We start from the raw sequence: 27,333 nt of genomic DNA on the forward strand, positions 1-27,333 counted from the left end.
GCTAGCTTGGGATCGGAAAGGACTGAAAATCGATGGGGCGTAAATAATTCGAGATTTGCAAACGACATAGTACTGATAAGCACAGACATCCATGAATTGAAATCGAAGCTACAGGACCTGAATGAAAAGTCAAAGGAAATAGGACTAGAGATGAATCTTGACAGAACGAAGATAATGAGCCATATTTAGGAAGATATCACTTTAGATAACATAAGCATTGAGAAGGTGGAACAATATGTATATTTGGGGCATATGATTAAGAATGGAAAAGATAATCAAATATTGCAAATTGGGAGAAGAATACGATTAGCATGGGCAGCCTTCGGCAAACTGAGTTTCATCTTCAAGGACAAAAATATTCCTCTACACTTAAAACGCAAAACCTAGGACAGCTGTATATTACCAGTGGCAACATATGGTCTAGAAACTATGGCAAAAACGAAAAAAAGGGCAGATCAACTGAGAGTAACTCAAAGGGCCATGGAAAAGATGCTGGGTATAAGCTTGAGGGACAGAATTCCGAACACCGAAATACGAAAAAAGACCAGAGTAACTGACATCATGAGTAGAATAGCGAAATTTAAGTGGCAGTGGGTGGCACATGTAACAAGGCAGAGTGTGGAGAGATGGTCACACAAAGTGACGTTTTGGAGACCTCGAGAGGCGAAAAGAAGCATAGCAAGACCGAGAAAAAGATCGATTAAGCCGTCAAGCAATGGATGAGAACAGCAAAAGACAGAGAAGCATGGAAAAAACTGGAAGAGGCCTATGTCCGACACTGGATGGAAGAGAGGTGAAGAAGAAGAAGATGTATTACTTCTAAAGAAGTAAATACTCTTCTTTACTCATTTGATGAAGAGGAAAATATATCAGTTCAGCATTCCTTTGAAAGTACATCGATAGTTCACAGAGATCCACACATATCGACCTTGGATTCCGAAAGTACCATCACAATATTTAAAAGAAGAAGATCCAACAATGTCCTCATATGTGAACACAATTCTACTTTTCCTCTCGGCGTTTCCTTGAAGAAGAATTTCTTCGATATTCTTTTATGTGCGTTGAATATTACATGAGGGGTTATGTAAAAGTTTATAAGCTATCCCCACATAATGCCAACCTTGTTTTCCTGCTGACATGATCCGCCATTAAAAACCAATCATTTGTTTGGGTGCAGCAACAGGCTTTCCACAGAAAATTCATTTGAATAAATAACTACCGGCTATCCGAACAACAACATAAGAAGCGAATGTTAAAAAAAAATTAAATGGAGTTCGAGGCATTAAATAGTTATCGACGCTCGGTATGTAATAATAATTATTCAATTAGAAGAAAGTCATGGTTTATGTCTTATTAAGTACTCGGAACCAGTCGCTTTTCATTCGGATTATAAATTCTCCTATGAAATGGTCTGACATGGTGTTTCATTGATTCGGAGATGGTTTAGTAATAATAAAATGAACAGCTTGTTATTAATTGCAATCCCATAACTGTTTTTTTTGATGGCCCATTGATCGATAGCAGTATATTAACAGGCCAATTGAAAAGTCCCCGGTCTATCATAGTAAAACACATTTTTTTGGCCAATTTCGATTTTTTTATTCAACATAGGAGTCTTTGAGGGCGATACCGTGATTATAGCGATCTTCAAACTTTTCGATACCATTTCTGTAATACGATTTGTCTTTCGCTTGAAAATAGGCCTCAGTTTCAGCGCTTACTTCTTCATTGGCGCTAAATTTCTTTCCAGCGAGCATTCTTTTGAGGTCTGAGAACAGGAAAAAATCACTGGAGGTCAGATCTGGCAAATTCGGTGAATGCAGAAGCAATTCGAAGTTTTCATCTTTTTGTATTTTCTCATCTTGAAATGTCCCCGGTCTACCATATTAAAACACATTTTTTTGGCAAAATTCGATTTAATTATTCAACTCAGTTGACTTCGAGTCACTGGAGGTCAGATCTGGCAATTACGGTGAATGCAGAAGCAATTCGAAGCCCAATTCATGCAATTTTGCCATTTTTTCATTGATTTGTGAGACGACGCATTGTCTTGACGTAACAGCACCCTTTTTTCAAATGGGGCCGTTTTTTAAAGATTTCATCCTTTAAACGACCCCATAACGCTATATAATAATCGCTGTTGATGGTCTGGCTCTTCTGGTGGTAATCAATGAATATTATACCTTGCGCATCCCTGAATACTCATGCCATAACCTTGCCAGCTGATTTTTGTGTTTTTCCTCGCTTTGGCTTCGGTTTATCGTGTGCAGTCCACTTAACTGATTGTCGATTGGACTCCGGAGTGAAATGATGGAGCCGTGTTTCATCCATTATCACATGTCGATGCAAAAATTCAGGTTTATTGTAAAGCTTTGAACACTGCTCAGAATCATTAACACGTTGTTGCTTTTGATCGATTGGAGCTCACACAGCACCCATTTCACACCCAGCTTTCTCATGTACAAATATTCGTGAATGATATGATGTACACGTTCAGATGATATCTTCACAATGTCTGCCATCTCGATCAACTTCACTTTACGGCCTTTTTCAATTATTTTGTTTATTTTTTTTTATTTTTTCGTCGATATTTCTTCTGGGCGTCCACTGCTTTCGTTTTGATCGGTGCTCATCGGACATGTATAAATAACTAGCTATTATTTTTTGATGATTTAAGATTTTTGAGTCGATATGGGAAAGTAATAAACCATAGTGTAAAATATACGGTGAGTTATAATCGATTTTTCCGAATCACCATTGCCCATTCAGGAAGGAAACAACGAAAATTAAAAGCCACAACAATCTAGAATAGATACCGAGCGAGCAAGAACTAATTCTGTCATGAAATAACTCAACATGCAACCCGATACCATAATTCCATCTAGGAAATCCCATAAACAAGGAAAGAGGAAGTGCCCGAGGACTGGATCAGTGGAGTAGCGCAAAGTGGGTTCCGTAGCCGGTGGTTAACCGAAGCGCTGTTACGTATAGACCGACATTTTTCCTTCATCACGTTCAATTTCACCGTAAATGTGCGGGCACCAGCTCTCCTCTGAGCCACTGTACCTGCCTTCACGTGACAATTACGTAAATTTATTTTCTAGAGCCGAATGCGGTCAATTTTCCAAAGGGGGCACTGTAAATGATCGCCTGTGGTTTTTTTCATTTCTTTTGAACTGGAGTCTAGTATATTTGACAATTTAAATAGGAAATTTGAATGTCTTCTTTCTGAAAACGTGTTAAAATGCCTTCTTAACCAACGTCAGTTCATAATGTTGAAGGAGCTCTAACCGACGAAAAAATCAAAAAACGACACAAAATGATTTTGAATGACCATAAAGTGAAGTTGATTGAGATAGCAGACATTGTGAATATATCATCTGAACGTGTACATCATATCACTCACGAATATTTGTACATAAGGAAGCTGTGTGCAAAATGGGTGCTGCGCCAGCTCACAATCGATCAAAATCAACAACATGTTAATGATTCTGAGCAGTGTTCGAAGCTGTGAAATAAACCTGAATTTTTGCATCGATATGTGATAATGGATGAAACTTGGCTCCATCATTTCACTCCGGAGTCCAATCGACAGTCATCTAAGTGGACTGCACACGATAAACCGAAGCCAAAGCGAGGAAAAACACAACAATCAGCTGGCAAGGTTATGGCATCAGTATTCAGGGATGCGCAAGGTATAATATTCATTGATTACCACCAGAAGAGCCAGACCATCAACAGCGATTATTATATAGCGTTATTGGGTCGTTCAAAGGATGAAATTTTTAAAAAACGGCCACAATTGGAAAAAAAATTGCTGTTACGTCAAGACAATGCGTCGTCTTACAAATCAATGAAAAAATGGCAAAATTGCATGAATTGGGCTTCGAATTGCTTCTGCATTCACCGTAATCGCCAGATCTGACCTCCAGTGACTCGAAGTCAACTGAGTTGAATAATTAAATCGAATTTTGCCAAAAAAATGTGTTTTAATATGGTAGACCGGGGACATTTCAAGATGAGAAAATACAAAAAGATGAAAACTTCCAATTCCAGGAATATGAGTAATAATCTAATTTTTCTTCTTATTACATTATATTTCTTCGAGGAAATAGATTTAGAGCTAATAATAAATAATGAAATAGAACTTAATAATAGTATACTATAATACAGTAATAAATGAAACCGCACTCAAATGACAGTTATTCTATTTCCACTTTTTAATGATATAAATAACAATTGTTTCGCTAAACAGTAGCTTCTTTGGGTTTTACATTTTGAATAACTGAAATTTTTAATATTGAACTATCACTTATATACCTAGATAAATATGGGTATAGGTACATGTTATCAAGAAATTATCCAGGGAATTCCAGCTATAAATGATTTATAGAAAATATTTAAAAGCGGCGAGTGTTAACTTCAACTTGGTCATCCAATAATATTGCAATTTTATTGTATCTATTTAGTTATAGAACTCCTAGGATTCCAAGAAATAACTTCTATTTACGGTATTTAGAATTTCAAAATTATGGTTAAACGTGTGTCCTAATTCTAATAAGAGATTGAAAATATGGAATTATGATTGCTGTTGTTGAATAATTGGAAGAAGAATAACTATCATTGAATAACTGGATTTAAATGAATTTTCACCAATTTAAGACCGAGGCATTCGATTGACATGAATTTTATTTATCCGAAAGATAATCTTGTGGCATTACATTTTAAATATGATTTCTGGCATATGACCGCCACGGCTGTCTCGGATGTAGTCCAATCTGGACGTCCAATTTTCGATGACTTTTTCCAACATTTGTGGCCGTATATCGGCAATAACACGGCGAATGTTGTCTTCCAAATCGTCAAGGGTTTGTGGCTTATCCGCATAGACCAATGACTTTACATAGTCCCACAGAAAGTAGTCTAGCGGTGTTAAATCACAAGATCTTGGAGGCCAATTCACAGGTCCAAAACGTGAAATTAGGCGGTCACCAAACGTGTCTTTCAATAAATCGATTGTGGCACGAGCTGTGTGACATGTTGCGCCGTCTTGTTGGAACCACAGCTCCTGGACATCATGGTTGTTCAATTCAGGAATGAAAAAGTTAGTAATCATGGCTCTATACCGATCACCATTAACTGTAACGTTCTGGCCATCATCGTTTTTGAAGAAATACGGACCAATGATTCCACCAGCCCATAAAGCGCACCAAACAGTCAGTTTTTCTGGATGTAACGGTGTTTCGACATACACTTGAGGATTAGCGGCACCTTTGTTTGTTGACATAGCCATTCAACCAGAAGTGCGCTTCATCCCTAAACAAAATAAAATGGACGTAGTGCGCGATACGTATTTCGCACGGAACCATTTTTTTCGAAATGAAATTGCACTATTTGCAAGCGTTGTTCAGGCGTGCGTCTATTCATGATGAATTGCCAAACCAAGCTGAGAATAAATCACTTGACAGCTGTTAAATCGGTCGCCATCTTGAACAGTAATGCCAACTTAAAGTTATATACCTCGAAAAAAAACACCCGTTATCTGATCATTATTGAAAGAACTATGATTAAAAACGCTTTCCTTCGATTTCCTAGCATTCATAATCATTCTGAAACTTTTCTCGGCGTATTGACGACCTTGAAGAATCCCTGGGAAAACCTAGAACGATGAGTTTTTCCACTATACGATGAAAATCATAAAAATAGAAAATACGTACTTTTGTATACGTATTATAAAGCGAATGCAATTATGTTTTTCCACTAACTAACTACGCCCACATCGGTTTAACACATCAATGACAAAAAAGTTACTGACATTGGAAGGTATCATATGGTAACATTGCTTATAAACACAGGTAGGTCAATAGAGAAGGTCGTCAAAAATGCTTCATGAGTCTGAATAGTTTGTCATTCAATTTATGCAAGTAGCATCATAAAATTCCAGATATTGAGATTATAATAAATCCTCTCAAGATTTACGTTGTTATTGGAGTAGGTAACAATCGTGTTTTTATTGTTGATGTTATTGAATCAATTGAAAATGAATCTATTTAAGCCGCTACGAAAACAAAATCAATATTTCTATTAGTAAGGATGAAAACAAGTTAGACATGTTAGTAAAGTCTATTATTGTCAAATATTTTCATCAAATCTGATAGGATTTTACAGTTGCACCAATCTCATTTTCAAATAAATAAATTTCAATCACACCACCAGTCTAAACTATAATGTCAAGTGTGAGGAAGCTCAGAAAAGTGAAATATTCAAAAAATTCTCCTTAAGAAAAAGAAACCAAAATCATTTCTGAATACTGCTGAAGCTCAGAGTACTAAACATGGATAGAGGGAGCATATGTCATTTTCAGTAAGCGAATTTTGTCCCCAACATGAACTATCAAATTTGACATGAAGCTTGCGGAATTGAAAACATACCAGTGATACGATATTTCACTCAATTCGCGAGTTTCTCCACAAAGAACGCACTTCTTTAGCCCCATAGTGAATCAACGTTTCCTATTAACTCAAAATATATTAAAATAAATACCTAAATATATCAGAAATTCAGGAAACAAACTTCCAGCGCGCCAAACGACGTGAAACAACCGATGACACTAGGAGAGCAAAAGTTGCCAAACCTTATATTTCAGCAAGTAGATACAGAAAATAATAAATATTTTGCTTATTATAAATTCGACAATTAGGAAAAATATCGGATTCCAAATATTCAAATTTGCATATTTAATCGGGAATCACTCAAATAAATATATTTCATTCAATATAATATACATTCATAACGATATAGTAAAATAGTGGATTTGAAAATATATCACAATCCGACAACGTAACCTAACCATGTTGGGGACATGTAAAAATGCGTATAATCCCCCTATCTATGTTTATTACTCTATGCGTTGAAGTCACGTCATATTGACAGACAAATCAATTCCCGTAATTCCGCTGCTCTATGAAATAACCATGTGGGAAAAAAAATCAATACACGCCGCCTGAGACAAATACCTCCCAAGAACATGGAAGAATCTAGCAACGTTTCACTTTCATCTAATTCAATGAAGCCCAATTCTCTCCATAGCTTACTCCGTGAGAACCATTCCAACTAAATAATTTCCTTGTATTGTCAGCTGTCCAAAAAAGAAACTTTCTAGCAAAGACACCGTTCAAGGCGCTCTCGTGTTTAGACTTTATTTGCGTTTCAATAATACGTGTATGTGCAGAGATCTTATCTGTTCTTATGAATCGCTGGCAGATTGCTTCACAGATGCTTTGTTCGATAAATTATAGCGGAAAGAGTCTATCCTTTTATGTGCCTCCCCGTATGCTATTATCACTCTTATGGCGATGATATCTGGGAATAGTACAGTGCATCCCATTTTGGGTGAGACAGCCAGGTTTCTCGCTTGTTATTTAAGATAGAGCCTTGCGGTTTTCACGTTCCTGTCCTACTTTTTCGTGAAACTCAAGTTGGTCTAATCAGATTGTGCATAACTGTTTCCGTTCAAAAGATACAGGGTGATTTTGGAAATTGATACTTTTCGGACCCCTTCTTTATCTCCGAAGTTATTAGAAATAATGCTGAGGTAAAAACTACGTCTGAAGCAGAATTCTGCGTAGAATCCAGTGGCGTACTCAATATTTTTTTTCGGGGTATGGTTTTGAAGATTCAACACAAACTTATGTTTTTTTAATGGAACACCATGTGTATCATTACATCGAAGAATTCGTTATTTTTTTCCCTTCAAAATGATATATGACACTATGTAGGTAGGATGTTCAGAAATGTTAAAAAAACACTAAAACATCAAATAATGATGATTTTTTGTTAATGGGCAATGGATTTCCCATAGAAAAGAAGAATCAATAATGATAACAATAATTTATAGCGATGACAGCTAGATCAGATTGGTTTTTTCCCTCCAATGCCTACTTGATAAAACAATGGTCCCAAATGCATAGTAGCCATAATAACAACAAGGATGTTTGTGTCATCAATGACCTACTACTTTTAAAAATCGAAAGTAATAATCCTCTTATTGAAACATAGAAAATTCATGGCCCATTCACAAAAAATCATCATTATTTGACGTTTTAGTGTTTTTTCAACAATTCTGAACATCCTACCTACATAGTATCATATATCATTTTGAAGGGAAAAAAATAACGAATTCAACGAAGTAATGATATATAGGGTGTTCCATTAAAAAAAATATAGGTTTGTGTTGAATCTTCAAAACCATACCCCGAAAAAAATATTGAGTACGCCACTGGATTCTACGCAGAATTCTGATTCAGACGTAGTTTTCAGCTCAGCATTATTCCTAATAATTTCGGAGATAAAGGAGGGGTCCGAAAAGTATCAATTTCCAAAATCACCCTGTATCTTTTGAACGGAAAAAGTTATACAGAATCTGATTAGACCAACTTGAGTTTCACGAAAAAGTAGGACAGGAACGTGAAAACCGCAAGGTTCTATCTTAAATGACAAGCGAGTAACCTGGCTGTCTCACCCAAAATGGGATGCACTGTACATAGGCATTCAACTGTATGCCTTTTTTTCCCAAATTCGAAGTTTTATTGTGAAAAACTAGATATACCTTTATGATTCAAAGTATTGTCCATCATTGGCCACTACTTTCTCCCATCTTTCGGGCATCGTACGAATCCCTCGTTGAAAAAACTGAAACTGAAAAACCAATTTTTTACTTCTTCATAAGACCGGAAGTGCTGATCAGCCAGGTCATGTGATGTGCCATTAATCGAAACAAGTGATAGTCCGAGGGAGCAACGTCTGCAGAATACGGTGGGTGGGGTAGGACTTCCCATTTCAACGTTTCCAAGTATGTCTTCTCAGTTTGGTTTGGCAATTCATCATGAATAGACTCACGCCTGAACAACGCTTGCAAATAGTGCAATTTTATTTCGAAAATAATGGTTCTGTACGGAATACGTATCGCGCACTACGTCCATTTTATTTTGTTTAGCGATGAAGCGCACTTCTGGTTGAATGGCTGCGCCAACAAACAAAACTGCCGCATTTGGAGCGAAGCTAATCCTCAAGTGTATGTCGAAACACCGTTACATCCAAAAAACAGACTGTTTGGTTCGCTTTCTGGGCTGGTGGAATCATTGGTCCGTACTTCTTCAAAAACGATGATGGCCAGAACGTTACAGTCAATGGTGATCGGTATAAAGCCATGATCACTAACTTTTTTATTCCTGAATTGAACAACAATGATGTCCAGGAGCTGTGGTTCCAACAAGTCGGCGCAACATGTCACACAGCTCGTGCCACAATCGATTTATTGAAAGACACGTTTGGTGACCGCCTAATTTCACGTTTTGGACCTGTGAATTGGCCTCCAAGATCTTGTGATTTAACACCGCTAGACTACTTTCTGTGGGGCTATGTAAAATCATTGGTCTATGCGGATAAACCACAAACCCTTGACCATTTGGAAGACAACATTCGCCGTGTTATTGCCGATATACGGCCACAAATGTTGGAAAAAGTCATCGAAAATTGGACGTCCAGATTGGACTACATCCGAGCCAGCCGTGGCGGTCATATGCCAGAAATCATATTTAAAATGTAATGCCACAAGATTATCTTGCGGCTAAATAAAATTCATGTCAATCGAATATTCCGTCGTTGTTTTATTGCAATTTAAAGTTCTATAGCTCTAAAAAAAATACCTTTTAGGAACATTTTGCAGCGGAAATCTCAAATATCGAAGTTTTTAGGGTACTTATATGAAATAAGCGAAACATTATGCAAAAACCTTCCTAAAGTACCTTCAATGCTTTTCCCATTTTTTTTATCCACGTCATAAATATCTCCTACACTCCAACTGCGCCGACCGTAGAGTTTGGCAACACGGGAAACCCACAATTAAAAGATAAGCACCACCGCGACAAGATAGAGAAAGTGGCTGAATTCTCCTATTAGGCAATACGAGACACGAAACTTTTTAATTGATTATTTCTTTTTTTTTATCCCCGCCCAGCTCGAATACGGTATCACAAACGCTGGAATTGCCGCTGTTTTTACCTGTGTGGGATATCAATCAATAAACAAGCTAATAAGCTGCAATAACGAAGAAAGTGTAGATGCCGAGCGCGCTGGAGGTAGCGAAAATGATAAGTAGGCAAGCTTTACGGTCGGTCAAATGTTGCATAACGTGGAATACGGAAGGAAATCTCATCTGGACTAGCTACCGATTGTGGTCGTTTCTACAGAGGCGGTGTGGTGAAGAATTTATCTAGGGAAATGTGTAATATTGTTTTTTATTTTTTTGGACTAGTAATTTTAGATAGTTTCATTTATTGTTTTTATTGATAAAATCATACTGTCAGTGTTGAAATGTATATGTCGGAAGTGAAGGCATTATACAGTGCAATAATTCAATATTTATAAAGGGTGTTTTTTTTTAGAGCTATAGTACTTTAAATTGCAATAAAACAACGATGGATTATTCGATTGACATGAATTTTATTTATCCGCAAGATAATCTTGTGGCATTACATTTTAAATATGATTTCTGGCATATGACCGCCACGGCTGGCTCGGATGTAGTCCAATCTGGACGTCCAATTTTCGATCACTTTTTCCAACATTTGTGGCCGTATATCGGCAATAACACGGCGAATGTTGTCTTCCAAATGGTCAAGGATTTGTGGCTTATCCGCATAGACCAATGACTTTACATAGCCTCACAGAAAGAAGTCTAGCGGTGTTAAATCACAAGATCTTGGAGGCCAATTCACAGGTCCAAAACATGAAATTAGGCGGTCACCAAACGTGTCTTTCAATAAATCGATTGTGGCACGAGCCACGAGCTCCTGGACATCATGGTTGTTCAATTCAGGAATGAAGAAGTTAGTAATCATGGCTCTATACCGATCACCATTGACTGTAACGTTCTGGCCAACATCGTTTTTGAAGAAGTACGGACCAATGATTCCACCAGCCCATAAAGCGCACCAAATAGTCAGTTTTTCTGGATGTAACAGTGTTTCGACATATACTTGAGGATTAGCTTCACTCCAAATGCACACACACAATGGATGAAACTTGACTCCATCATTTCACTCAGGAGTCCAATCGACAGTCAGCTGAGTGAACTGCACACGATGAACCGAATCGAAAGCGACGAAAAACACAACAGTCAACTGGCAAGGTTATGGCACTAGTATTCTTGGATGCACAAGGTATAATATTCATTGATTACCTCCAAAAGTGCCAGACCATCAACAGCGATTATTATATAGCGTTATTGGATCATTTGAAGGATGAAGTCGTTAAAAAACGGCCACATTTGAAGAAAAAAGAGGTGCTGTTTCATCGAGGTAATGCGCCAATTGCATGAATTGGGCTTCGAAATGCTTCTGCATCCACCGTATTCGCCAGATCTGGCCCCCAGCGACTTTTTCCTGTTCTCAGACCTCAAAAACTGCTCGATGGAAAGAACTTCAGCGCCAAGGAAGAATTAATTGCCGAAACTGAGGCCTATTTTGAAGCGAAAGACAAATCGTACTACAAAAATGCTATCGAAAAGTTGTAAGATCGCTATAATCGCTGCATCGCCCTCGAAGGCATGAGGCTATCAACACGAAATTTTGTAAGATACTTGAAATGGTTATTTTACACATACAAGCAAAATTTCAACCTGATCTGATAGGTCATCACAGAAATATCGATTATTTTCTTTCAAATATTCATCTTCAATTATTTATGGTTGTCTTGATGTGATCAGTTTGAAATTTTGCACGAAGCTTGGAATTGTTATTTCATATTAACACCCAAGATCTCATTTTCATCGGTTTTGTGGTAACGGAAATATCGTGTGATTTCGATCTTCTTCTTGAATCTTCTCTGGTCTTATATTCCGTTGGTCCTTCACGTCGGATCCACCAGCTTTAGGGATCGGCGGTACCGGTAGGCTATAACTGACGCTAAATATGCCAGCATATTTGAACTCTGCTTGTTTCAGCTTCTCCTTGACGGAGACAACTCTCACTTTTGCGGAGGAAAGTCTCACGAAGGTGCCCGACTCCCGGGGCTCGGATACCTAGTGCCACACATCGGAGAAGACGTCGTCGGAGGCGGGCTCAACACACGCGGCGGTGAGAGCCAGCCAGAGGCGGTTTAGGAGGAAGTCTAATTACCGTTGAAGTCGTTAAAGATGTGTCATATCTAGATTCAACACTGTTAGGATGAATTACGCAGTTAGGATAGTTCTATGGGTTGATGGAGACCCTCAGAGAATCGTTTTGGTCCGATTGGTTTCATTAGTTATTTGGTTTTTTCTGTAAAGTGTTTATTTCTGGTTTAAACATGCGTGGCTTTTATATGGATTCAGATATGAGTGACGTTAATGTAATCTTTTAGGGGTATTCCACAGGAAAGCGTTCTGAGTCCCTTAAATAACAACTATTGGGTTTATTTTTATCAAAAAAAAAAAAATATTGAGTTCAATACAGATGTGCCATATTTATATTCGGCACTGTGAGAACGAAATACGTGTTTCAGATACTTCGATTGTCCAAAGGTGTCACTCAGGGCAGTATTCCAAGTCGATTTGGTTCATTATTTACTTTTAAATTTGTTTGAAATGCGATTTTCATGAAGATGTGTGGGTTATATTATAATCAATAATTATCTCAACAAATGATCAATTTCTCTGAAAATTGTTGTGTTTATTTACTGATCCTCAACATTTCCAACGAAGGTTCTGAGTATTTTCATTAATTATATGTTGAAAGAAATTGGCCAATGAAAAACAAAATAGGCGTTATGAATGGGTATACTTTTTCTCTACTGAGAGAGAGATACAGGCAAATAAAAAGTTGAATAATAGATAGAAGTAGAATTAACAAAAGAAAGATCCTAGACGTAGGATTTTTCCGTACTAATTTCAAAGAACCAGATGTTCAACGCTGCCAATTAAAATTAATTGGGATAATGGTCAACAAGCTTTTTAGCACTGTTTATTGAGTATAATTCTAATTATCATTGAATACTAAACATTCTGAAATGGGAATAGAAGGAAACTCTTCTGATGTTCATTAATTCAATTGATTGTCAAATGTATACTTTTGGCAATCATTAGGTACAGCTCAACTTATATATTCCTGATTTATAATTTTTTGAGTTAGCATCTTTGTTGTATTTGAAGAATTCACTTAGGTTTAAGGTTTCAAAAGAAGAGTTGAAATTATATTTATTTTTAAGAATCATAGAGAGTTTTATGGTCTCCAAGGGTGCAATTGGCACAAGAAAGTGGAATTTACAAGCCTCAGGCTACATATAAGAAGATGGAGAAGAATTGAACAAGAAATAAAAACTATAAACACAACTGACGAAATAAAACAAAACTGAAGAATCAAGAACTATAAATTGAAGCAATAAAAACCAAATTCATCAGAGAACCTGGAAAACGCTATTCCCTATTCACAATCAGTTTTTACTCATTTTCTTTGGATTTCAGTCAAGTAGTGAACATTTGTATTATCATTACTTCAATGAGATCTATTTAATTTTTTTTTCGGTAACCAATCTATTGCTATTTGTGTCATGAAATGAATTTTATAATCAATGAAAATAATCGTTAAGAGTTGGATTAATTTCCTGGTTTCTGTAATTGTCACTTGTCAGTATTACCAGAAAACATACCTCTTTTATAGAGTCCTCATATTATAATTGTCAATTTTTTTTACCGTAGTTTTTTCCAATGTTTGATCTAATTAAGTTGCATAAAAGTAATTCGAACATCTCTTTTCAATTTACAACTGGTTAAACATTCAAAATTCCATGTAAAATTCTTACTGATGGATTTCTCCTGTATTATGCCAATCATTTACCAAATCAAACAAGTTTTTACGTTGAAATTCGTAATCTATTCTATTCTAATCATGTACGGACTCTATCAAGTTATAAATCATTTTGAACCTCTCGTACTGATACCAAAATACAATTCATAGATTAAATTGAATTTTGGCATGAGAACAATGCCTCAATGTTTTGAATCGGCCGTTACAGGAATTAAATTGAAAAAACTACTAGTGATACCAGAAAAAAAATGTTCTTTATGGTTGTAAAATAATACCTATACTATTACTCACGACTACAAGAGTAGTTTTGTGGTTAGGTTTTTCATTGGATTTCATCATATTAATATAAATTTTATGTCTTTATATTGAGCATGTTTCCCCGCAATGAATTTTCCAAGCTTATTAATGTCTTGATATTAACCACATCATGAATCAATTTTAACAGATTGAGATGTTCGAAATTTTTTGATCGAAACTTTCTCACTTTACTCTAATGATTTCCAAAAAAATCTCTCGGACCATAGATCTGAGCACTAAAGCCAAAGTATAACATAATTATATTAACGTAAGTGCATAAATACATGAAAAATATTAAAGAAAAAATTACCCAAATGGATAATGAAAGTAAAGAATGAAGATATTAAAATTTTCTAAATAAGTCAATTAATTTTGTCTGATGGAAAATTAGTCAGGGATGTAACAATAAAGTAAATTATTAGTAATGAAACTCTAAATATTATTGGCGCTAGTTTGCACAACCTATAATTCCACTATAAGATGTGAAATTTACTATTATGGTAGGAAACTAATAAATTTTGCTTGTCAATAGTAATTGATATGCTTTAGTAGTCTAGTTGTCTAGGTGTGGAAATGTAAATCTTTAGATAGTAAGTGATACATCTATGGTTGTATTCTGCGAAATAAAAATTTAATAGTGGAAAAGCAAAAAAATCATTGAATATCTTGATGAACATTTCGTGAAATGTTCTTTACACTGGTTTGAATAAATTTTTTTATTATCCATCAAAAACTTTTCGGGTAATTTCCCGAATCTAAATCACCCATAAATCAGCAAAGAACATCACGCACTCTCATCGATTTCACATATACGAAAATAGTTCCTATTTATCTCATATTTATGATACAAGTCCTTAATAGTCTAGCGACCTATGAATTTGAATATTTCTATGGATCAATACTATTTAATATTTATTATTCATCTTCCGAATATTTTCGTCTGTTTCGCTCGGTACAGGTCGAGATGCCAAGGGTTCCTCAATCATAGGATGTTATCTTGTTGTCCTTCATTTGACATAATGATCTCTCAACTGATCCGTCATAGCTTTTGTTTACTTCTCGGGTATCACAAATGGAAATATACTTTATTAGCTTCCTGGATCTACTAGAAATTTAAATTCTTGGATGAAATGAATTCTTCGTACTGGAATTCATCAAAAAACTAAATCTTTTAAAGAAAATCGTTACATATTTGGGAATATATATATTTTCTAAAAAAAATTGATCTCCTACATGCAAATAATGGATAATCCTAATTTTGCTAAATTTCGGAGTCACTCAGTGACGTTTCAATAAGTCATTTTCAAGACGTCTATTCAAATTAATTTGTGAGAAATTCAAATGATCTTTGACTTTAACGATGTCTGGGATTTTTTTTTCAAACGTCGCCAAAACTCTTTATACAACGCAGATCTAATCACTCAAAGTAACAATTAAAAAGTAATCAGGATATCCTTACTTAGTCAGTCCTTGATCTGTCCACACTATAGTTCAACATGTCGCAACAAACTTTACAACGTGCATTCGAAAAGTATATAACTAGAATTTTCAGTTTCTGGTTTTGTTACATTTTTTTTATAATTACATGTTTAAAAATAATCCAGATAATATTAGCTTATGTTACGTCCTATTTACAACTTTTTCTATATTCGACACATGATTGCACATTTTTAAACTAGGCTGCTCCATATTTTTAAACATATCACAAACGGAAGAAATAAATATGGTATAACATAATTAATTCTACCATAACCTTCGATATAGATTTGGAGATTGTTTTCAATCATTATTCTCTTTCATATATTCATTTTGACCAAGTCAGTGGAGTGCTAGGAAGTCTATTGTTTTCATAATCATAATGGAAATCATTTATAAAACCTTGATCTGTCCATATTAGACAAATTTGAAGTAATGTTTAAGACTGTATGCTTTTTCACAAGCATTGTTTGAAATGAAATTTCGCAAATTAGTTACAATAAACCTTCTGGAAAATAGATGCAATATTTCATCGTTTAGTAGATTTAGTTCCTAAATGGGAGATCAGAGAAAAATGAAAGATTCCTTGGATAATTTAATTATTAATTTAAAACCATTTTAATTTCAATTAATACCACTGGTTCCGGACAAAAAACGCTTTATTTCTTTATTAACTTCCGATATTCATCTTCACGCACATTTGTCCCTCATTATAATATTAATATAGTCGTTTCCATTTCGAGTATCAATGAAAACATTTCAACAACTCTCTATTCCAGCTACGGACAACAAGTATAGGCGTAGTCCGAACAAATTAACACATATCAACCATAAACGACCGGTTAAAACAATTTCAACAGAACCATTTCACAAATTTCACTTTTTATGATGGATTGGTCATCAGAATCTGATCAAATTCAGATGGGATCACACGTTGAGCAACCCGAAAATTCGATTTAATTTGGTCTAATTAAAATATAATTATACATGTTGATTCGCCGGTCAAGAATGCCATGAAACGAGCGTTCTGTCGTGTTTTGGTTCGGGTATTTTGAAGAAAGTTGAAACGAATGATAGGATTAGGGAGAAATTTTTGGAGATTTCTTTTCGTGATACGACTGTGTTTTCGTTCTGCTTCCGAGAGATTATTTCGTATTTGGGATATCGTATTTGTAGATCTCACGGTTTAAAGGAAATTTGAACTCGAAATTTGGGAAAAAATGGAATTTCAATAAAATCAATCAATAAAAGTGTACAATAGTTCCATGAAGGAACTTTTAATTTTTTTCAATTTACTCCAAATAACTCCAGAACGCCTGAAGCTATCGCTTTGTGACCTTTTGGTTTTTTCATACAAATTTGATGGGATTTCTGTTTCTGTTAGAACTTAAAACACAATTTGATTTTTCGCAGTGCATCAGTTGGATAATATCTTCTTTCGACCATAACTTCAGACCGCCTGAAATTATCGCTTTGCGACCTTCGGGTGTTTTCATGCAAATTTGATGGAATTTCTGTTTCTGTTAAGAAAATCCTATCATTACATTTGAAATTTCGGAGTAAAATGAACAAAACAATGAACTTCTGACCTAGCGTCCCCTATCGAAAGCAGCAAAAAAAAATTATCATGAGTATATTTTGTCCTCAATCAACAAGATATTATCTTTCAGACGAGATCTAATTTGCTCAAAAATGTTGAGCCAAACTGAAGTTACAGGCGTTTAAATCAGTCAGATTTCTCCCTTTCACCTACCCTTATTTGATGTCGTAAAATCTAAAGTGACAATTCAAAAAGATAGAGAATTTTCCAAGGATTACAGTGATGATATTTTTTCTTCAACTTCATATGAAACAATTTCGAGTAAAATTCATTTTTCTACTCGACGGTAGCTATTACGCCCCCTAGCAGTAGTGGCATGAACTTCAAAATAATTTCCAGTGTGTTCTCTTGTACACTTTAGTGGTAAAATTTTTTACCGCAAAACTCTACGATAAGTGGATCCTGAGATATAGCCGCTTATCTCGCTTATTTCCCACCCTGTACTTATCGCTCAACTGTAAGCATTTTCGTGATCTACATAGTCAAATCAATCAATAAAATGATATAGATAATATTTTCATGAAGGATCTTTTATTATTTTTCAATTTTCTAAGGGTATGAAAAATTTTACGAAAATTTTTCGACAAAAAATTTTTCAGGTGAGATCGAAATTCGGCTTACCAGAGAGTCAATTCTGGCACCGCTCACCAATTCTTCGTAGAACTCACGGTTTTTAGGAAATATGAACTCGAAATTTGTGAAAAAATTGAATCTTCCACTTGAAAGAATGAAACCTTATCTTTCGAGAACATTCCAGTTCAAAATTCGAGAAACCCTCAACAAAAAAACAAATCAAATAGATAGATACGCGCAAAAATAATTATGCGCATTGTCCACGTCCGCAAAGGCCATCATCGCGTTAGCGTCAGCAATATGCGTGGCCTTTAAACTTTACCAGAGACAAGTCGAGTCCTCGTTACTAGGTCAACACAAATTCATCTCGCGAGCTCGAATCAACCACATGTTGCTCGATCAAACCAGTCTGTAGAAAGTGAAACTTCAGACTTGTACTTCCTGCTTTTATTATTCGGTTTCTGCTAACAGCCAGATAGTGTTGCAAGATAATGGGCCGCACTTTATGATATCCTGTACTTTTCTTTTCCTCTTGCTTAGATTATGGCTTTTAGCTTGGTAGTTTGATATTAAGTCTTCAAAATCTTTCGAATGAAATAACATAATTACGAGTTCTCAATTTTATGATTTCATGTTATTTAGTTTTGAGGATAACACACAATTTTTGTCTTTTCCTCGTCACAAAACTCAAATCCATACTTTGAGTTGTGAAAAGTTATGAAACAGATTTCACGATGAGTACAAATTTCCCTTCATGGTTTTAGTTATTCTTTGGATTTGGATTAATTATTTCAAATGGGGTTTCAGATGAGATTTTAAGAAGGAATCTTTTGGTTAAAAATCAGCCTTCAAAACAATAGCAGATCTGACGAAGTCAACGGAAATTCTGATCTGCCAATGCTGGATACAGTAAATTTTCGTTTGCTGACAGGACCATGTGACAGCAGATAGTTGTGAATGCAATACCCCTTCAGCAGTTCCACACTTACTCAAAGCTAAACTCCTGACTGCTGCATGAGCTTCTTTGAGGAGTACCAGCAAGATCCCATTAATCTTTTTGCTTAGACAAGTTCACGTATCCTCCAGGTGGATGTCTTATTTCTGAACACTGATAGCTGAACTGCTCTTGGTGTTTTTCAAGTCAACAACAGCTTTCATCAAGTCCAATGAGTGTTACCACTGATGTTCTTTTTCTAAGTTTATGGACTTGTTCAATCCCTTGAATACACTATGGTTTGGTATCTTACAGGTTAAAATTGAACTTGGGTGAATATCATGGAGCCCTGTATTTCATTTTTCATGGAATGAATTCACAAAGTGAATACTTGACGCATAATTGCATGAAGACGTCAATTCCAATTCCAAGATCCCAATCTTACTCGCACATAGATTCCAATTCTCCAAAAAAATTTCAGCAGAGGTAATAATAACCAATGAAATAATTAAAACCAATGATCGTAAAGAATCGTGGAGAAACTGGATATCGAAGAATGTCCTTGACAAAACAAAGAACGTACTTTTTACTTTCTGATCATTCTATTGAAACCTCTGACATTTGACTAATGTCTCTGAATCATCTACTAATTGCATTTCACTAGGAGAATATAGCGATCCCAAATAAATAATTAAACAATTCAACTTTCACTTACGCACCACCGAAACATTTTCACCAAAATTAAGCATACATCGATCATTGCACCTCCGGCAGAATCAAGATCCAGAGATACGAGGACTGTTGAGAAATTAACAGGACAAAAATAATTTCACAGGTTATGAGCCTTCTTTTTCGACCATTGTTTCCAAATAGCTTGATTTGAGGTTTGTTGGAAATATTCCATGATGTTATCGATGAAAATGAATCGCAAGGTGTCAATTCAACTAATTGAAGCAAAATTTTTACCAAGCTAATAACGGGTGTTTTTTTTCGAAGTATATAACTTTAAGATGGCATTTATGTTCAAGATGGCCACCGATTAAACTGTGTTCTGTGCGGAATACGTATCGCGCACTACGTCCATTTCATTTTGTTTAGCGATGAAGCGCACTTCTGGTTGAATGGCTACGTCAACAAACAAAACTGCCGCATTTGGAGTTAAGCTAATCCTCAAGTGTATGTCGAAATACCGTTACATCCAGAAAAACTGACTGTTTGGTGCGCTTTATGGGCTGGTGGAATCATTGGTCCGTACTTCTTCAAAAACGATGATGGCCAGGACCTTACAGTCAATGGTGATCGGTATAGAGCCATGATTACTAACTTTTTCATTCCTGCATTGAACAACCATGATGTCCAGGAGCTGTGGTTCCAACAAGACGACGGAACATGTCACACAGCTCGTGCCACAATCGATTTATTGAAAGACACGTTTGGTGACCGCCTAATTTTACGGTGAATTGGCCTCCAAGATCTTGTGATTTAACACCGCTAGACTACTTTCTGTGGGTCTATGTAAAGTCATAGGTCTATGCGGATAAGCCACGAACCCTTGACCATTTTGAAGACAACATTCGCCGTGTTATTGCCGATATACGGCCACAAATGTTGGAAAAAGTCATCGAAAATTGGACGTCCAGAATGGACTACATTCGAGCCAGCCGTGGCGGTCATATGCCAGAAATCATATTTCAAATGTAATGCCACAAGATTATCTTGCGGATAAATAGAATTCATGTCAATGGAATAATCAATCGTTGTTTTATTGCAATTTAAAGTTCTATAGTTCTAAAAAAAACACCCGTCACAAGCCCTATACGAATGAAAACAAATTCGTATTTTGTAATGTTTTCAATGATATTTAATTCCTAGGTAGAAATTTATTGAGCATCCTGTTCAAATTATTTTCAAGATTGTGGAACCTTAAGGTATTATTCAAATAAATCCATAAAACATCTTGGGCGAATAGCTGGTGTCTTTGAAGATTATAATTTTCGTAGGGAGTTGTGTATAATTGAAAATTTAAAGAGAAATACTACAAGATAACTCAACATTGATGAATCGAATGAAGTTTTCAATTAAATCATTTCAGAATTCATAATGGACGCCAGTGTATCTATAGAATGTATGAGCGTGTATTGTGGGCAATTGAAAAACTTCCATTTCAACTAGGCCAGAATAACTTATAATATTCCTAATAGGTTCAAACAATCAATCTGACCCCATTTTGAAAAAAACAAAAATCACCACTTACTATCTCACACTTCGTATTGAAAAAGAAACATTGACCATGAGAAAACAGAAAACGAAAATCAACGTTATCAACCTCATATCACTTAATCTTAGTTGGCAATGCAAATTCCTCGTCTATTTTCTGAATAGACATATTTGCCAGGATAACCTATAAACGAAATAGATATACTAAAGATGCTAGTTACAATAAGTTTCCACTGAAAATTTATTCAGATGTTATTCGTCCAATTCTTGCTCACGTGGTGTTTCGAAAGAGGTGCCAGGAATGTTTGCCACCTGATCTAGACATGTGACATGGGCTGAAAGTTTTGGACCGGTAGTCAGTGTTCTAGGAAGGGATTTCTATTTCTCAGAACTCAGAGCAGATGTAGTGACTCATAAATCGTAGTCGACGTCAATCTCCTGTTATTTTTTTAAGGAAATGGAGATTCCACACGTTTTGATACTATAAAAAATTACAAGACTCAAGTAAACCTTCAGTATTTCACATCGCAAGGCTTTCTTCATCTCGATTTGCAACGAGAAATGCAAGGAACTGCAAGAAATTGAAGAACACTAAGACAAATCTATGCGGTTAAGGCTAATCCACCTATAAACGAAAAATGAGTACAGCACTGACGTTGAGAATTTTATGTTGATCATTGGCGCGCATACCGGTAATGATTTTTTTTATGAAAAATTGGTGCGCTAGTGAAAAATTTCAAGCTGAAAATCCTTAGAGTAATAAACATAGATCAAGGGAGCATATGTCATTTTTTTTTAAATTTGACATGAAGCGCCCGGAAATGAAAACATATCAGTGATGCGATATTTCACTCAATTTGCGAGTTTCTCCATAAATAATGCACTTCTTATTTCCCATAGTGAATCAACGTTTCATATTAACTCAAAATATAATGAAATAAATACCTATATATCGGAAATTCAAAAAACAAATTTCAAGCGCGCCAAACGACGTGAAACAACCGATGACACTAGGAGAGCAAAAGTTTGCCAAACCTTGGATTTTAGCAGGTAGATACAGAAAATAATAAATATTCTGCTTGTTATAAATTTGACAATTAGGAAAAATATCGGATTCCAAATATTCAAATTTGCATATTTAATCGGGAATCACTCAAATAAATATATTCCATTCAATATAATATACATTCATAACGATATAGTAAAATTGTGGATTTGAAAATATATCACAATCTGACAACGTAACTAACCATGTTGAGGACATGTAAAAATTCGGTATACTCCATGTATATATGTTTATTAGGTACTCTATGTGATTAGTATATTATAAAACAAGTTGCAGAATGGGCTCCTATTCCAACACGAATGCGAAGGAGCGAGTTTTGGAACGCATGAGTGTTGGAATTGCCTTCTGCAACGAGTATTAGACGATATTTTCTGTTTTCAAGTTTTGTGAAATATTGTCGAAATTCAATGAAAAACTCAGATTATACATCCTAGTGACATTTGTATTGTATCTTGGCAGTTGGTGTGACTGTTACGAAAATTGACAGATTACGGAACTTCAGTTTGAATCGTACGTTTCGAATTTTGAAATAATTTATAATTACGCATTGAATTCGTGAGTTATGTCTGACGAAATCGATTTAACACCGCTAGAATCAAGAGAAATTTCGAATAAAGTTGCAAATCATTTCACTATATCCAAATTATATTATATTGACAATTTGACGTGTATTGGATTTTGATAGGATTGGAAGTCTGTGCAGGCAACCACAGAACGAAAAATACAACTGAAAACAATGCTGTAATGAGTTCATTACAGCACTGTTTTCAAAACTGTAATGAACTCATTACGATACTGAAATAGAGAAAATCATTTATCGAAATTTTTGTACATCTGTCACCAGTGTTGAAGTCATTACATAGCTTTATTTATATTATGTTTTTCGATTTTAAAGAAGTATAAATAGGAAGTTTTACTCGTGAAGACCAGTTAATGAATAAATAAGAGACCGAGTTGAACTTCCGCCAAGTGTTAGGTCGTAAATCATCAAGAAACGAATAAAAATCTCGTAAGAATTCTCTCGTAGGATTTCTCGATAATCTACATACCTATCGTCTAACCTTTAGAGCGAAAAGCCAGCCTTGATCCAAGAGTAGAAAACCTCCCAAGGTATCGGCAACACCCTCTAATTATAACTTTATATAATAAGTAGACAAAGCAAGAAAGGATCATTTTTCTGATACGGTGCTCGAGCAAATCAGGTTAATTCACTTTCTTGTTAGAATAAGTTATTGCAGGAGTACGAAAAAAAAATTTTCACCAGTCATTTCCTAGCCTCGAACACTCGGCCTATAATATGTTAATTGTAGCGCACATGTCCACTATGCGTTTGGCTGGGAGTGAGAGGAATTGTTAATGACTTTCTGCTAGAAGAATTCGTGTGGTCGTTAGCAAGCTGAGCGCGCGGTGCCATAGGTGGTCCAGAAGTCTATGACGATTGTCGAATAAGGAAGTTTCGAATGTATTTTTTGCGGTGAGAATGAATGAAAGCTGAAAGAACGGATATTGGTTTACCGAGGAAGTGGTTTTTGTGAACTGCATTCGTTTGAGAATCGAGGAAAGGATGGTATTAAATTTGAAGGACTCTATTAACCTAGATTTACTAACTTCTCCCAGCAGAGGAAAAAATTCTTTGGAAAAACTCAAATGTTGGGATTTGATTTTTAGGTAAAAATCCAGGAATCTTATCATGTGAAACAATCTTCTTTAATTTCTACAAAAGCATCATATGTTTAGTAAAAGGTTATCATTTTACAATATGAATCGTTCATCTAATGCTGAACGTATGAGAATTGTGAAAACTTACTAACGGGTGTTTTTTTTCGAGGTATATAACTTTAAGTTGGCATTACTGTTCAAGATGGCGACCGATTTAACAGCTGTCAAGTGATTCATTCTCAGTTAGGTTTGGCAATTCATCAGGAATAGGCTCACTTCTGAACAATGCTTGCAAATAGTGCAATTTTATTTCGAAAATAATGGTTCTGTGCGGAATACGTATCGCGCACTACGTCCATTTTATTTTGTTTAGCGATGAAACGCACTTCTGGTTGGATGGCCACTTCAACAAACAAAACTGCCCCATTTGGAGTGAAGCTAATCCTCAAGTGTATGTCGAAACACCGTTACATCCAGAAAAACTGACTGTTTGGTGCGCTTTATGGGCTGGTCCGTACTTCTTCAAAAACGATGATGGCCAGAACGTTACAGTCAATGGTGATCGGTATAGAGCCATGATTACTGACTTTTTCATTCCTGAATTGAACAACCATGATGTTCAGGAGCTGTGCTTCCAATAAGACTGCGCAACATGTCATACAGCTCGTGCCACAATCGATTTATTGAAAGACACGTTTCGTGACCGCCTAATTTCACGTTTTGGACCTGTGAATTGGCCTCCAAGATCTTGTGGTTCAACACCGCTAGACTACTTTCTGTGGGGCTATGTAAAGTCATTGGTCTATGCGGATAAGCCGCAAACCCTTGACCATTTGGAAGACAACATTCGCCTTGTTATTGCCGATATACGGCCACAAATGTTGGAAGAAGTCATCGAAATTTGGACGTCCAGATTGGACTACATCCGAGCCAGCCGTGGCGGTCATATGCCAGAAATCATATTTAAAATGTAATGCCACAAGATTATCTTGCGGATAAATGAAATTCATGTCAATCGAATAATCCATCGTTGTTTTATTGCAATTCAAAGTCCTATAGCTCTAAAAAAACACCCTTCACTTCAAAAACTACAATAAAAGCTATCAAGTGACAACAACGACCAAAAAAATATAAATACCAATCATCTCTAACGAGATTAATAACAACTGAAACTCGAACCGGGCTAGACTGCCAATTAAAAAAAAATAAACCAGAAAAATCATTCAATAAGTCCTCAGTGTCATCCTGCGGGATGAAATATAGACGTGCTGGCATAATAAAACACGCAGGTTATGTATTGTGCAAAAAAATATAACACAAGGATCGCGAGTTGCTATTTGAGGAACTCCAAGTCGACTAGTTCTATTTCTGCGCGACCAAAAATAATTTTCACAAATCGAAAAGAACCCACAGTGCTAGGAATGTGGTAGGTAATTGTCAGTTTCCTAATGGAATATGGTGAAATGACGTTATTTCGAAATTAGAATAAATTCGTGGAACGCGGTTTGGAACAGGAATATCTTCAACTGATGCGTGTGCTGAATTCATTTGATGAAAAGGTGATTTTTGTTTATTACCATTGACGGGATCCCTAGAGCAATATTTTCCAGATATAATTAAAGGGTGTTTTTTTTAAAGCTCTAGAACTTCAAATTGCAATAAAATAATGATGGATTATTCGATTGACATGAATTTTATTTATCCGCAGGATAATCTTGTGGCATTTCATTGCAAATATAATTTCTGACATATGACCGCCACGGCTGGCTCGGATGTAGTCCAATATGGAAGTCCAATTTTCGATGACTTTTTCCAACATTTGTGGCCGTATATCGGCAATAACACGGCGAATGTTGTCTTCCAAATGGTCAAGGGTTTGTGGCTTATCCGCATAGACCAATGACTTTACATAGCCCCACAGAAAGTTGTCTAGCGGTGTTAAATCACAAAATCTTGGAGGCCAACTCACAGGTCCAAAACGTGAAATTAGGCGGTCACCAACCGTGTCTCTCAATAAATCGATTGCGGCACGAGCTGTGTGACATGTTGCGTCGTCTTGTTGGAATCACAACTTCTGGACATCATGGTTGTTCAATTCAGGAATGAAAAAGTTAGTAATCATGGCTCTATACCGATCACCATTGACTGTAACGTTTTGGCCATTATCGTTTTTGAAGAAGTACGAACCAATGATTCCACCAGCCCATAAAGCGCACCAAACAGTCAGTTTTTCTGGATGTAACGGTGTTTCGACATACAATTGAGGATTAGCTTCACTCCAAATGTGGCAGTTTTGTTTGTTGATGCAGCCATTCATCCAGAAGTGCGGTTCATCGCTAAACAAAATTCGCTCATGAAAATCGGGAACAACGGCACATTATTTTCGAAATAAAATTGCACTATTTGCAAGCGTTGTTCAGGCGTGAGTCTATTCATGATGAATTGCCAAACCAAACTCAGGATAAATCACTTGACAGCTGTTAAATCGGTCGCCATCTTGAACAGTAATGCCAACTCAAAGTTATATACCTCGAAAAAAACACCCATTACATTTGAGACCATTCCCGGTTCAAAATTCGAAAAACACAGACATTGAAATGAAAGAAAATGGAAGAGGCAACAAAAGTCAAAGGAGTCCTTGCTGTATATCCTCTGAATATCCTCATGAGTACAAATTGCATGTTATTGTTGCTCATTCAGAGAGTTTCAGGTATGCATATAAAGCAATGCCATTTGCCGATACGAAAAAATGCTCTGTTGGAAAAGTGAAAACGAGAAAAAGCCCAACAGTGGTTGAGACAAGCACTCCTTCAGGTTAGACAACATTTTTATCCTTTGTGATTAGAATCAACAAGTTGACTTAATTGATTCCGAGATATTTGCAGAACTTGGATAATACCCAAGGCCACGGCGCTGACGACTATTAAATTGATTTCAATTTTTTCTCATCGCCGTTCGGAGGAGTTTTTTTTACGATCTCATTGTTTGGATGAGCTTGATTCAATTAATCTTGCTGAGCCGGCTCTTCGAGAAAACAACTCGTTTAAAAAATAGGAAGCCGAGTTTAATCCAAGACGGCTAGTCGAAAAATTCATAATGATGATAATGAAAATAGTTTTTGTCAATAAAATTCTATTGATCTACAACTTTGCTTCAGCCATTTTGCGATAGATGGCTGTAGCGGTGAGTAGTAGTGGAAATTAATAGATCGCAGATGTCATACAATAAGCTCAGGTATTTGCAAAATTAACACTATCGAAATATTAGTCGATTTGTATCTGCATCATAAAGTTATTCTAGATTAAACATGTCAGCTTACAAGCCAAATTCTCGTCATTTTCGGGAGGCTTTAATTTCCTGCTTTCAAATGAAGAAATCTGCGACTGAGGCTCATCGAATGCTCTCAGATACCTATGGTGAGGCCACTATTGGTGAAAGAACATGCCGAGAGTGATTTCAAAGCTTCAAGAACGATGATTTTGCCGTCAGATACCAGTATGGCGGTGGAAGAGAAAAGAAGAAATAATTGATGCATAATTGGAGGCATTACTTGATATAGACTCGTGTCAAACGCCACAAGAATTGGCAGAATCGTTAGGAGTGACGCGTCTGAAAGTCATGGGAATGATTCAGAAACAAGGAAATTGGGTGCCGTACGAGTTGAAGC

At 36.0% G+C, this 27,333-nt stretch overlaps 1 protein-coding gene across 7 annotated transcripts in view; it reads right to left on the reverse strand.

Moving 5' to 3' along the window:
• LOC123672781 (thyrotroph embryonic factor) overlaps positions 1-27,333 on the reverse strand; it is an 89,110-nt gene that overhangs the window by 15,654 nt on the left and 46,123 nt on the right. The gene's annotated exons all lie outside the window — the stretch shown is intronic.

This window comes from Harmonia axyridis, chromosome 2, assembly GCF_914767665.1.
Source record: "Harmonia axyridis chromosome 2, icHarAxyr1.1, whole genome shotgun sequence".
Classification (NCBI taxonomy): Eukaryota; Metazoa; Arthropoda; class Insecta; order Coleoptera; family Coccinellidae; genus Harmonia; species Harmonia axyridis.